The 12,979-nt window shown below is 43.6% G+C and overlaps 1 protein-coding gene across 3 annotated transcripts in view; it reads left to right on the plus strand.

Moving 5' to 3' along the window:
- The window catches only part of EBF2 (EBF transcription factor 2), a 320,570-nt gene that overhangs the window by 224,874 nt on the left and 82,717 nt on the right, over positions 1–12,979 (plus strand). The window lies entirely within an intron of this gene.

The following is a 12,979-nucleotide window of genomic DNA, read 5'->3' on the forward strand; positions in this document are numbered from 1 at the left end:
GAGAATACCAGCTAATAAAAACACAGAGGGAGGTGAAGTGTGTCAAGTTGAAAACATTGGGGGGAATGGGGGGAAGGGGTCGAGGAGACGCAGGCACTAAATCTCCTCTCTCTTTCTCTGTCCTTTCCACACCCTAATTGTTTAAGGCTGTGTACAGACGTAACACTTTCACAATGATTTCCCCCTTACCACTCTGATGGCTCCAGCCACCCCACCCCACCCAGCCGTGCTTCTGTATTTTGATAACTCTACACACATAATGAAAGAGTTTTGAGTCTTACTTCAGTGTTACTTAAAGGGAAGACAAAATGGGCTTGTTCCCTGAAAAACACTTCTTAAAAGCCTAGGTTAGCGCGAGTGTGAGAGAGGAGAATACACCCTATTAACTGAAACATAGCTTTCAGTATTCAATTATCTTGAAGTCGGGCAGATAGCTATGCACAATTTTCCCTTTTAAAAGGAACTGCTTAGGCATTTGTTTTATTTATTTATGTTTACATTTATATCCCACTCTCTCCAAGGAGCCCGAAGTAGTGTACATGGTTTCGTTTATCCCCACAGCAGCCCTGTAGGCTGAGGGATAAGTGACTGGTCCAAAGTCACACAATACATTTTATGGCTGAATGGGGATTTGACCTCAGATCTCCCTGGTCCTGGTCCTAGTTAGGGATGTGCACAAAACCAGTTTGCCCAGTTCGGTTCAAAACCGAACAGGATTCGAACTGTTCAAATGCAGGCATGTTTGGTTTTGGCAACCCCAGGGGCCTTGGTTCGGTTCGAATGTGGTTCAAATTCGGATAAATATATATCTGGATATTCGGATATATATAGATATAGATATATAGATATATAGATATATAGATACACTTACCATCACTGAGGGCTCTTGCAACCTCATGGGCTGCTGGGCTGCTGCTACAGCTGTGGGGGCAGGTGGGAATGTCCTTTGGAGGCTCCCTCTCCCCCACTTCTCCATGAGCTGTTTCAGCCCTGTTTACATGTACGGTGGCCATTTACGTGACCCGTGTTATGGGGAGATGCGGGGAGGCCAGCGGGGGAGGGGAGCCTCCAGAGGACTCCACCCACCCACCCCGTGGCTGCAGCAGCACCCCGAGGCCACAGAAGCCTTCAGCAGTGGTAAGTCAGCGTGGTGCTGGAATAGGACCGGCGAGACCCGAGTTCAAATCCCCATTCAGCCATGAAACTAGCTGGATGATTCTGGGCCAGTCACTTCTCTCTCAGCCTCGCCTACTTCACAGGGTTGTTGTGAGGAGAAACCTAAGTATGTAGTACACCGCTCTGGGCTCCTTGGAGGAAGAGTGGGATATAAATGTAAAAAATAAAATAAATAAATAAATAATAATAATAATAATGATGATGATGATAAAAAAGTCAGCCTTTTAAAAAAACCAACAGTTTATTGGCACCTGGCATCCCTGAACCAGCCCGGCGAATTCAGCTCAATTGAACTGGCTTGAGTTTGAACCCGCTCAAGATTGAGCTGATTCCCTAGTCCTAGTTCAACACTCGCCATTACACCATGCTAGCTTGCATGTATGTCATTTATAACATACATGTATTTATATTATCACATCTTGTGTATGACATTTATAAGCTCTGGTCAGTGCACCAGCTTCCTTGAGAGGGCTGATCTGGCCTCTGCTACCCTAGCCTTAGTCCCATCATATTTGGGTGACTGCAATGTGCCCTACATGGGACTGCTCTTGAAAAGTATTCAGAAAGTACAGATGGTGCAAAATGCAACTGCCAGACTGATTTCTGGGGATGCACACAGTGCACATATTACACCAATTCTGAAGGCACTGCATTGGCTGCTTATTTGTTTCTGGCTGCAATTCAAGCTGCTGGTTATTACTTTTAAAGCCATAAACAGCTTGTGCCTTAGGTACCTTAGGAACCGCCTGCTCCAAGTGGAACCTACCTGCCTGACTAGATCGGCTCAGAGGGCTCTGATCCATGTGCCAACACCTGCTGAGGATGGTTTGTCGAATATGCAGGACAGGACCTTCATTGTGATAGCCCCTAGACTGTGGAAATTGCTCATGGCTGAGGCCTCCATGTCTCCCTCTCTCCCAACCTTTCAGAGGAACCTGAAGACTGCCCTTTTAAAACCTGATGAGTGGTCCCCAGCTTTATTTTTAACATAGCTGTATTTTTGTTTTAGCATGTAGTGGATTAAAGCCTTTGTCTCATAGCAAGCTCATGTGAGGGAAAGAAATGCTGAATCATCCCTGCTGAGCTGGATAACTAGGCTTATCCTAAAACTCTTCTTTATTTTTGGTAGATTCAAAAATGGCTGACATCACCACCCTTCTTTATTACAAGCTTGAACCTCTCTGGTCTTGGGGTGCAATTCCCAGAGAAAACTCTCTTCCTTTTGCTATTGGAAAAGTACACAAAAATCTTCCATGTGCAAACCTACATGTGGTGAGAAAACTGGTAGTTGCTGAATGGCTGAGGAGGTGCTTGCACCAGAGTAAGACCCCCTTCCAGCCCCACCTTTTTCCTGCATTAAAAACCCCACTTGGAGAGGCTTGTAAAAGAAAAGAACAAAAAGAAAAACAGTTTTATTCCAATACTACAGACTGTTTCTCTCTGAGGCTCATTCAGCTTTTAGTGACAGGTAAAAATACTCAGTAGGTTACACAAATACTTCAGAAAGCACCCTGAATGATGCTGGGGCAGCATGCTTTAAAAATCGTGGTTCCCAGTTGCAAGGAACAGGTATGTAGGAAAATACAAAATCACCTTTAAAAGCTTACAGAGCCTTTTGCAACGCCCTGGATGGATGGACGGCTAGTGTTTCTTAGTTTAGTTAAGTTACAGGTAAACAAACAATAATAGACCAGTATCAGGGATATACAAAGCACACACCAAAGAAACAGAAAGTCTAATGCAAAATCTGACTAAACAAACTTTCCTTATACTAAACTTCCTAAAACCAAAACCTAGGCTTCCTTTTTCTTGAACTCACCCAAACCCTGGTTGAGAATTCAAGCCCCTGAAGTTGTATCTTTCAAGAGCTGCAGTCATCTTCCTGTAGTCATCTTCCATGGCCACATATGTCCTCGTGCACCTCCAGCCCATCTTCTTCTAACAAATAAACTCACCTTCCTCCCAACGGGTCTCTAGGTCCCACCCCCATGGTGTGCTGATTGACTGGGCCCTGGAGTTCACCAACCTGTCAATCAGGACAGGGTTCACTTCTGTTTAACTCTTTAGGGGAGAGGTGGCTGATCACTACATAGCAGTTTGCTTTAATTGAAGTTTTATTACTGTCTTTATCATGTTAACTGTCCTGGGGTCTTCGGATGGAGCGCGGCATACAATATAAATATTAAATTAAATAAAAAATAAGTACTGCTCTCCCAAGTGCTGGCGGGCAAGTTTTGAGGGGATTTCCTCAGAACTTCCTAGATTTGTTTGTTTGTTATTTCTCTTGTAAACCGCCCTGAGCCACTTTGGGAAGGGCGGTATAGAAATCAAATTATTAATTTATGGGAATTGGGAATACTTTGGAGGCTCAGATAACCACAGTAAGACTGAACAGAAGAAATGTTCCTCAGCCCACTCTGTAACACTTACACGAAACTGAAGAGCCCTGCTTCTTAACATTAACTCTTGAAGCTTTAGAGCTGTATGAAAGGTAGTGGAGACTGAACACACTCACCCTACAAAAAGACCCAGAAAATGGGGAGGGGGGATTTGCACATGAAGTAAGACCCCAGATAAAGGAGGGACTCCAGTATTTGTTGCTAACTTACGACAAATACAAATATGACGAATATTTATATATTGCTTTTCAACTGAAGTTCCCAAAGTGGTTTCCATAGTTAAACATACATAAATAAGATGGCTCCCTCTCCCCAAAAGGTTCATAATCTAAAAAAGAAATATAAAATAGACACCATCAAGAGCCACTGGAGGGGCATTGTGCTGGGGATGGATAAGGCCAGTTGCTCTTTCCCTGATCAATAAAGAGAATTGTCACTTTTAAAAGGTGACTTTCACCATTGTAGAGACAGGTATGTGGTTGCTCCAGTCCTGGCCCGCGTTCACTGCCCATGGTCTCCCAATGGGAGATCCATCACTGAGTTAAAAGAACTTGAGAATTTGGACTGAAATCTGAAGATATGTGAATCTGAAGAGAAGTGGTGAATATGGATTGTGTTCAACAGATATTTGTTTGAATTCATTCCAGTGTTCCTGTGTTCCAATGCAATCATTGCCTGAGAATTCTGAGATCTCATACTGAAGTTTGGTTTAGTATATAAATCATGGGGGAGAAAAGACTAAAATCCTTTAATCTGAGGTGATCTGGCAGGCTCTGGAAAGCTTTTTCTGTAGGGTTAAACTTTTTCATGTGAAAAGATTCCCAAGTATCAGCAATGCTTTTCCGCTCCAGAAATGCACACTCCGTATCTTACATCCCACTTCTTGTACTCCAGATCAGCAAAGATAATTAAGGCATCAAGCGTTTCGGACATGAGTTAAGAAGGACACTTGTCAATCAGACTGGCAAGACTATCCCAGAAGTGTTAAAACAGTAACAAGAGCTATGAATACAAAATGAAAAGCTAAAACAGGATATTTCTTTGATTTTTGATTATTATTTTTTGGCTTCATGAAATGGTTTTGAAATCTGGAAACAAGAAAAAGAAATCACGGCTGACATCCTGAGTCATCAAACACTTGCAGAAGGATGCCGTGCTAGTGCAGAGTGGTTGCCCAACTCAGCTAGCTCCTGTTATCAGCCCCGCTGCCAGGCACGGACTCACCATAGCCAGCTGGCTGCACTCCACCCTCACTCCCCCCAGCCGGCCAGTGTCTGTGCATGGGAGCAACATAGTTGTGAGCTTGGCCACCAGGCACAGTACTGGTGGGCGGGGGCACGGCCAACCCTGGGACATCCTTGGGATTTGAGGCTCCCCCAGGTTTGTGAGGGACTGCACTTCCACTCAGAAGTCGGGGGGGGGGCAGGGCACCCTTGAGCCCAAGCTCCTTGCACTAGCTGTTGTGCTAGTTTGCATTCCGACTGGTGCTATGCTGCTGGAAGCACACTTGCGCAACATTCATGCTCATGCCAAGTGGCTGTGCTAGCTCCTGCTTTGTGCTACTGTTGCACTACTTTGGGTTCCAGGCTAGCATTGCACGGCTGCAAGCATGCTTGCACATGTGTAACAGTGCACAACTGCAGTATGTCTCCTTTGTTTTAAATGGAACTTTTGCGCCATTGCACAAATTCCTGGTTTGTTTGTTTGTTTAATTGTTAGCTTTTTATACCGCCTTCCATTATAACAATCCCAAGCAGTGTTCTCTCTCCCCCCCCCCCCACCCCGCCCTCAGCTGTGTGTGGAATTAGATTTGTTCTGGGCGGCTGTATCAAGGCAGTGTGTGCACACATGGATTCAGGGTGGGGCCTTCCCGATTCAACCTGAGCGGGATCTAAAATTAACTGAGCGGACATCAAAAAATGTGTGACAAGCACACGCTCTTGGAGGGAACGCTGATCCCAAGGTGGTTTACAAAACATTTAAAACAATATAAGACTAGAAAAGTTACAAAATAAAAATATTAAATTGGAATATAAAAATACAAATAAGATTAAAAGTTTAAAAAAGCATACATCATAAATCTACAAAACACAGAGCAGCAGCAACAAAAACAACACTCATATAAAAGCCTGAATAAAAAGCCAAGATTTCACTTCTAAACACTGTGATGGAGACGGAGGTGTGGATGCCCACTGGGAGGGCATTCCAGACCTGGGGGCCATGATTGAGAAGGTCCTGTCCCACATGCATGACAGCTGAGCCTCCCTCATTGTTGGCACCCGGAGCAGAGCCCCCTCCAATGACCTCATCAAGTGAGCAGGAACCCTTGGCAGTCGGCAGTCCCTCTGGTAGCCAGGGCCAAACCGCTAAGGGCTTTAAAGGTCAAAACCAGCACCTTGAATTGGACCCGGAAACAAATCAGCAGCCAATGTAGCTCTTTCCATATGGGTGTAATACAGCAGCATAGCAAGGTTGGAGGGGGCCCAGAGACAAGATTTTAAAATGCCCCCCCCACTGAAGCTCAGCTCATGAAGTAAAGAAATCTTAAATGAGGCTGAATAGTAGTAACAAAAAGCTCTCTATATATATTACACACACACACACTAGTATTTTTAAGCCCGTTAAAATAACTGGCGATAGTACCTTTTGTTGTTGTTTTTGTTGTCCTTTATTCCTTCTCCCTTTCTCTTGCCCCCCCTTTTTTCTTTTTTTCTTTTGCTCCCTCTTCCTCTCTTTCCTTTCCTCTCTCTCCCTGTCCCTCTTTTCCTTCATTTCTTCCACTTTTTCTCATTTTTTTCCTTTTTCTTTCTCTTTTCCTCTTTTCTTTCTATAATGGGCGCGCTCTTTGGGGCTGGCGGTTTTTTGGTTTTTTTTTGGTCTTTCTCCCTCACTTCTTCCCCCCCCCTTTGTTCTTTCTTTCCTTTTTTCTCTTTCTCCCTCTTTGTTTATTTTGTTCTTTTCTCTCCCTTCTCTCTTATTCCTTCTATTTTTCTCTCTAATGTCCTGTCTCCCTCCTGCACTCCTTCTTTTCTGTCTGTCTGTCTGTCTCTTTCTCTCTCTCTCTTTCTCTCTATCTAGTAGTCCTTTGGTGCTGTCTATTTTTGTCTCCTGTGGCTGCCTCGTGCCCTCCTCCTTATGGCTGGGCCAGTGCCTTCTGTGCTGTGGAGTGGGGTAATTTTTCTGAGGGCAGAGGGGAGCCCTGGCTTTTCCTCTTCCTCCTCTCAGCTGCCAAGACGCCGCCGGGAGGGAATCACCTCGGGTCTGCGAGGGGTGCTTTGCAGGCGCTTTTCCAGGGCTGTGGCAGCAGCGGCTTCTGCAGGTGCTGCTGGCCCTGCTGCCCACGCCCCGAGTGCTGCTGGGTGACAGGCAAGTGGCACGCACCATTTCTTGCTGCTGCCCGGGAACTTCTGGCGGCTGCAGGAGGCAGAGGAACAGCAGCGGCGGCGGCGCTGGCTGGGTAAGGCGAGGGGCTGGGCTTGGCTCGGCTCGGCTCAGCAGGGCAAACGGCACTCAAAGCAAGGCAAGAGGCCGTGGCGGGTTCCCTTTGGGTGGCCACGGAGCTGCTGGCGGGGTCCCTTCCCTTCTTTGCTTCTTCCTCCCCAGAAGTGGCTTGTTGTGTGCACAAAACACCCCCGCGCCGCCCACCGACCTCCTCCGCCTCCTTCTCTGCTCCCCCCGCGGGCCCGTTTTTTAACTTTTTTCCCCCCTGCCGGTTTTTTTTTTTGTTCCGGCCTCCGTTGGCCTCCGCTCCATCCCCCGTCTTCTCGGCTTGGGCTCCGTCTCTTTTGGCCGAGGCGGCAGCTCTGCCGCCGCCTCAGCCAGTTCCTCCCGCCGCTGCTTCTCCGGCTTCTTTGGGGCGGCCGCTTGTGGCCACCCAAGATGGCCACCGGGTGCTGGCGGTCGTGTCTCCCTTGCTCTGTTCTGGGCATGCGCTTCGCGCATGGCCAGAACAGCCCAGGGAGGCACGAACGCACGCCTTGGTGTCCATCCACGGACGGACACCAAGGCTTTTATTAGAGAGGATATCTCCTATGTGCCACAATAGAACATCAGGTTTTGGAAATTGTGGATGATTCAAGTCATTTATTCTGGTAGCTCCAGGTCTTAATACTCACATCCATTTGGGAGGATGAATACAACTGAAGGAAGCTCGGGCGTGTGCGCAGCTGGGGGTGTCAGTCATGTGACTTGCCTCTGGGGGGCCCCCAAGGCAGTGGGCCCCCAGACAACTGTCTCCCCTTGCCCTATTATAGTTACGCCCCTGGTGTAATATGATCTCAGTAGGCAGCTCTGGATAAAATCCTAGCTGCTACATTTTGCACTAGCCACAGTTTCTGAAAATTCTTCAAGTGCAGCCCAGCATAGAGTATGTTACAGCAATCTAGCCATGTCGTGACTAAGGCGTGGGTAACAGTGGTCAGCTCTGATTTCTTGATCTGGTTATAATTTTGCTGGTTATGCAAGCACTTCATTAGGATGCTAGCCGTTATCTCGTCATATCAGTGCTAGATCATACAAACATATATGCTATACAATATAAACAATTGTAACAGTAAAGTAAAGTAAAACTTTATTTCGATCGTAGACCAGCAATACAACAATATTAAAATAATGATGATGATAATAATAATAAGATGATAATATAAAATCAGACTACATTTATACGCATTTGGAATATTATATAACAATATTTGGCCATGATATGAATAATATCCGGATTAGGATTAGTGAGCAAATAGTTTAAATAAAAATCCTCTCCACGACCCGGAAAATTAATCAAAAGTGGGGCAATTTGTTGGCGTCTTATGTCTCTGTAATATTCACAATGCAGTAAAACATGAGCAGTTGTTTCAACGTTACCAGATCCACAAGGGCATAATCTTGATGCGTATGGTATACCCTGGAATCTCCCATGGAGCACAGCTGTTGGGAGAGCATTTACACGGGCAAGTGTTTGAGCTCGTCTAAATTTTGGAATTAAGATGCTACTTAAATATGTAGCAGACTTGAGCTCGGTACACTGACTACCTATGTAAATGCTACTTGGTAACTTTGCATGTTCCATTTGCAACTCCACGTCATGGATATGTTGCACAATTTCTCTTCTGGCCTGATCGAAACCTAATCTGATAAAATCATCATGAGAGAATCCGTATGATAGTAGTTTTTCTGTAACTGCCAATTTCCATTTGGATTTAAAGGAGTCTTCCAAAATTAAATGTACTAAGCCAACTTTCGTGAAAACCAATTTTAACCAGTAAAGTATGATAGATCTCCAATAGCATGATTCAAATCTTACCAGACCCACCTCCCTTCTAATAACAGTATTTGGGACACAGCATGGCAGCTATAATATAGTTCTTATGAACTTAGTTTAAAGTGTTTCTAACGGAGCAAAATTACTAAATGGGCCCAATTGTGCACCATACATTATCTGAGGATACACTTTGGCCAATAGTAATTTTATTGCAACAGGGATGTACAAAGCTCCCCGTGAGAAATAAAATGATTTGATTAGATTAACTGATAATTGGGCGCTCTGAATAATATGTTTTTGATGCGCAATACGGGAACCAGATGAGTGAAATACAACACCTAAGTATTTATAAGATTGAACTTGTTCAATTGTATTCCCATTCATGTGCCAAGTATATCTCTTTGGCCGTTTGGCAAACACCAGAACTTTTATCTTTTGGTGGTTTACCTCTATCATCTCTCCGTTACAAAACAAACTTAATTGTGCTAGTGCTCGACGTAGTCCTATGGGCGTCTGGGATAAAAGGATCATATCGTCTGCATACAGCAGGACTGCAATGTGTTTCTGTGCCAGTTTTGGAGGGTGCATAGACATGTCAGATAAACAGCTCACCACTGAGTTGATACAGATGTTAAATAAAGTAGGTGCCAAAATGCAACCCTGCTTTACCCCTCTACTAGTTAGAACATCTGATGTTAAATAACCATACTGGTTACAGCGGACCCACAATCGAGACTTCTCATATAGTTTATAAATTAATAATAGTAATCTCTTATCAATTTCCAAATCTATTAGTTTTTGCCAGAGCCTGTCTCTTGATATGGAACAATTGTATTGTTCCTCCTTCTATCGTGATTTGTGTTTTAGATATATTGCTGCTCTTGTTTTTATTTTATTTTATTGCTCTTGTTTTTAGAGACCCAAATAACTCTGATGAGTGTTATATAAACTTATTTCTTTCTGATAAATACTCCGATGTCTCTCATCTGGTGGCCAAATTCTGCACGACTACAATTAAGATCCACACATGGTGTGTTAGAAATGGTTAATTCAGATTTTTAGTTTGTTTCATCCTATTCTGTTTTGCTTCAATTCTATGTAATCGTTCCTATATGTGTATATATATACACATTTGTATTGATATTCACTTTTAAGGGTCTTTTTATCTGGGTTTGGATTGTGTATTTGATCAATGATTGTAATAAATTAAACTGAACTAGATAGAAATAGCTATTATTAATCAAGAACATTAATTAGGAAAAAAACTCCACAATTATATTTCAGCTATATTAAATTACACCAAACGAAAGAAAAGGTTGGATGTTACCTTGTATCTTGTTCCAGAAATTAACAAAAAAGACTCCAGTTCATCCCTCTGCCTACCTTCCTGTATCTGAATAAGTCTGTCAATTTTAGCATAATGACAAGATACCATATTTTAACCAGCCAATCATCCCAACAGGTTTATAACCAATTTTACAGCAGTTGGTAAATTGAACTACTCCCAATCTACAGAAAGAATTGTTGAGGGAAAGTTACAGAACAGTAAGGTCAATGAATTTAATGATAAATGATATCCCATCGCTACTATTAAGAATGATAATCCACAAATCTTTGATCTTAGCACAGTTCCGTTTCATGGAAGATCAGCCTTCTCACACCCACATTTCCAGCAAAGATGTAAACAAAATGGATTAAAATGGGACAGTCTGTGTGATAGTACATGAACCAGCTGGGGTGGTTGGGGGAACAGATGCTCACTGTAATTTTGACTTTTTTTTTTTTTTACAATTTCCCCACTAGAGATGGAAAATAGGTGATAGGATTATCATGCTTTTATTGCCTGGCCTGGCCACTGAGCCTGCCGTGGCCAAATTTGCAATGCTGTTTTGAAAGCTTTTAAAAGTTTTTTAAAGACAAAAACAACGGTAAAATTTCATCAGTGTTGTCACAGGAATGGAAATGGAAAGTGTCAGGAATGTCCTCTAAAGATTACTCCATGTACAACAATTTGATCCTTGTTACACTAATCCCGACGCTAAACCTACCCTGAAGCTTTCTTCTGTGCAAAAATGACTGCAGTTTTAATCTAATTATTTGGAGTTGGGATAAAGAAGGGGTGATAGCACAGAGATAGCTGTATGTGTAACAATGCTAACATCTATTTTTTAATCTTGGGGGGGGGGAATGTTACCAAAAATCACTGTGAGCATTTCCTCCCTGAGATGGTATTGAGGGCCAAAATATGGGGACTTGGTTCATGGACTACATTAATGTATGGTGGTATACCTTTTGAATTGTTGATAACGTATTGTAAGATGATTATCTTTTCGAGAACAGGGATTCCCAACTTTGTGTCCCCAGACTTTATTGAATGATGACTCTCATCATTCCCTTTGGCCATTGTGGCAGGGGATGATGGGAGTTGTAGTCCAACAAAATCTAGGGTTCCAAGGACAGGAATCCCTGTTCTAGCACAACTTCAACAAAAGAATCATCACCCTCTTGGCTTTTAAATAAATGGTGGACTGGGCTATTGAAGAATAAGTTAACTAATGTACAGTACCAGAGGTGGAGCAGAGCATTCAGCAAAGTGTAAATGAGGAGAAACAGATCAGGCAATTATCTTTAGTATGGGACAGGGGCGTAACTACCATTAGGCAAGGGGAGGCGGCTGCCTGGGGGCCTCCACGCCTCGAGGGGCCCCCCAGAGGCAAGTCACATGACTATATATTGTGAAAAGTGTGTGTGTATCAGCGAGGGGCCCATTTTAACATTTTGTCTCTGGGCCCACTCCAGCCTTGTTACGCCCCTGGTATGAGAGTTGGTGCAAGCATGCATCTATTTTAATATGCAAAATGTTAGAGGGTATGCATTTGTTTACTGGGAAGCAGTACTGGATTCCTCTCTCTCTTTCAACTCCACAACTCATACATTGCACCATCTTTCTCTGCTGTCTGAGTCCATTAGTTTGTCTTTAAGCCACCTAAGGCCAGTGCTGGCCCAAAACATGTTGCTGCCTGACACAGAGCACCAAAATAATGCCCTCTTCCCTTCTATCCTGTCCTGGTCTCAGGAAGTAGCAGGGCATTGTCAGCTGTGGCTTCAGCACCCTGGAGAGCTCCCAGAGAGCAACTTGCTCCAACACAGGCTAGGAATGGAATGAGGTCTTAAATGCCTCCATCCTCAGACTACCCCTCTCAGGGTTCACCAGCCTGTTTGGAGAGCAGAGAGATCTAAAGGGGCAGCCCCCTGACGTGGAGTCTAACACCTCCTCATGTCCCTCCTGACCTGTTGCAGGCTTGGTGGAGTGAGAGGTATGTGGTGTGGATGAGGTAGTTGGGGGGGGGATTCAGGCTTAAACACTATTCACATGTTGTACACACACAAATCTCTGTACAAGGTGCACATGCACAGATCTGTGTGTACTCTCAGTTCTTCAGAGATTATGTTGAATGCACACACAGCAGTACACTTCTGATCTGTACTTTCCATTGCAGGACCTGTACACAAGTTCGCTTTTTAAATGTGCACTTGTACATTCACACAAAAGGCATGGACTTGCATACAGACATCACCTGAAAACTTGCACAGAGGAAAATGTGTTTCCTTTTATTTGTTATGCAATTTAAAAAAAATCAAGAGGTAATTTATTAAAAATGGTTTGTGGGTAATCTGCAGATGGCTGACATGTATAGAGACAGGCATCCGGAGCTGGTCTCCTTAATCTAGAATTGGCAAGGTGTACAAACTAAGATTTATGTAATGTTGCTTAGGACCTTCTTGGATACAATGCCAAAAATGAGAATGGCAGATTTGTTGGGGTCGTTTTTGCTGTCTTCATTCTTCCAGCCCCCCCCCCCTCCGCCCCAAATTTAAACACTGTAAAGATAGTGTATGCTACGGAGTTGTTAGTATTATAAGTATTGCATCAAAAAGAATTTCCAAGTGAAGTGTTGGACTTGTTTCAATATAACATTAAAAAGCATCAAGTGTGAATGTTGAATATTTTCCCTAATCAAATATTTGAGTGCAACTGCTTTTGGCTGATAGAAAAAAAAAATCTCTTGAAATATTGATGTTGCATATAAATTCAGCACAGCAAACTTTGTTTACTAAATATGTCTAACATGCTAAATATGATTCC

This window comes from Hemicordylus capensis, chromosome 8, assembly GCF_027244095.1.
Source record: "Hemicordylus capensis ecotype Gifberg chromosome 8, rHemCap1.1.pri, whole genome shotgun sequence".
NCBI classification, from domain to species: Eukaryota; Metazoa; Chordata; class Lepidosauria; order Squamata; family Cordylidae; genus Hemicordylus; species Hemicordylus capensis.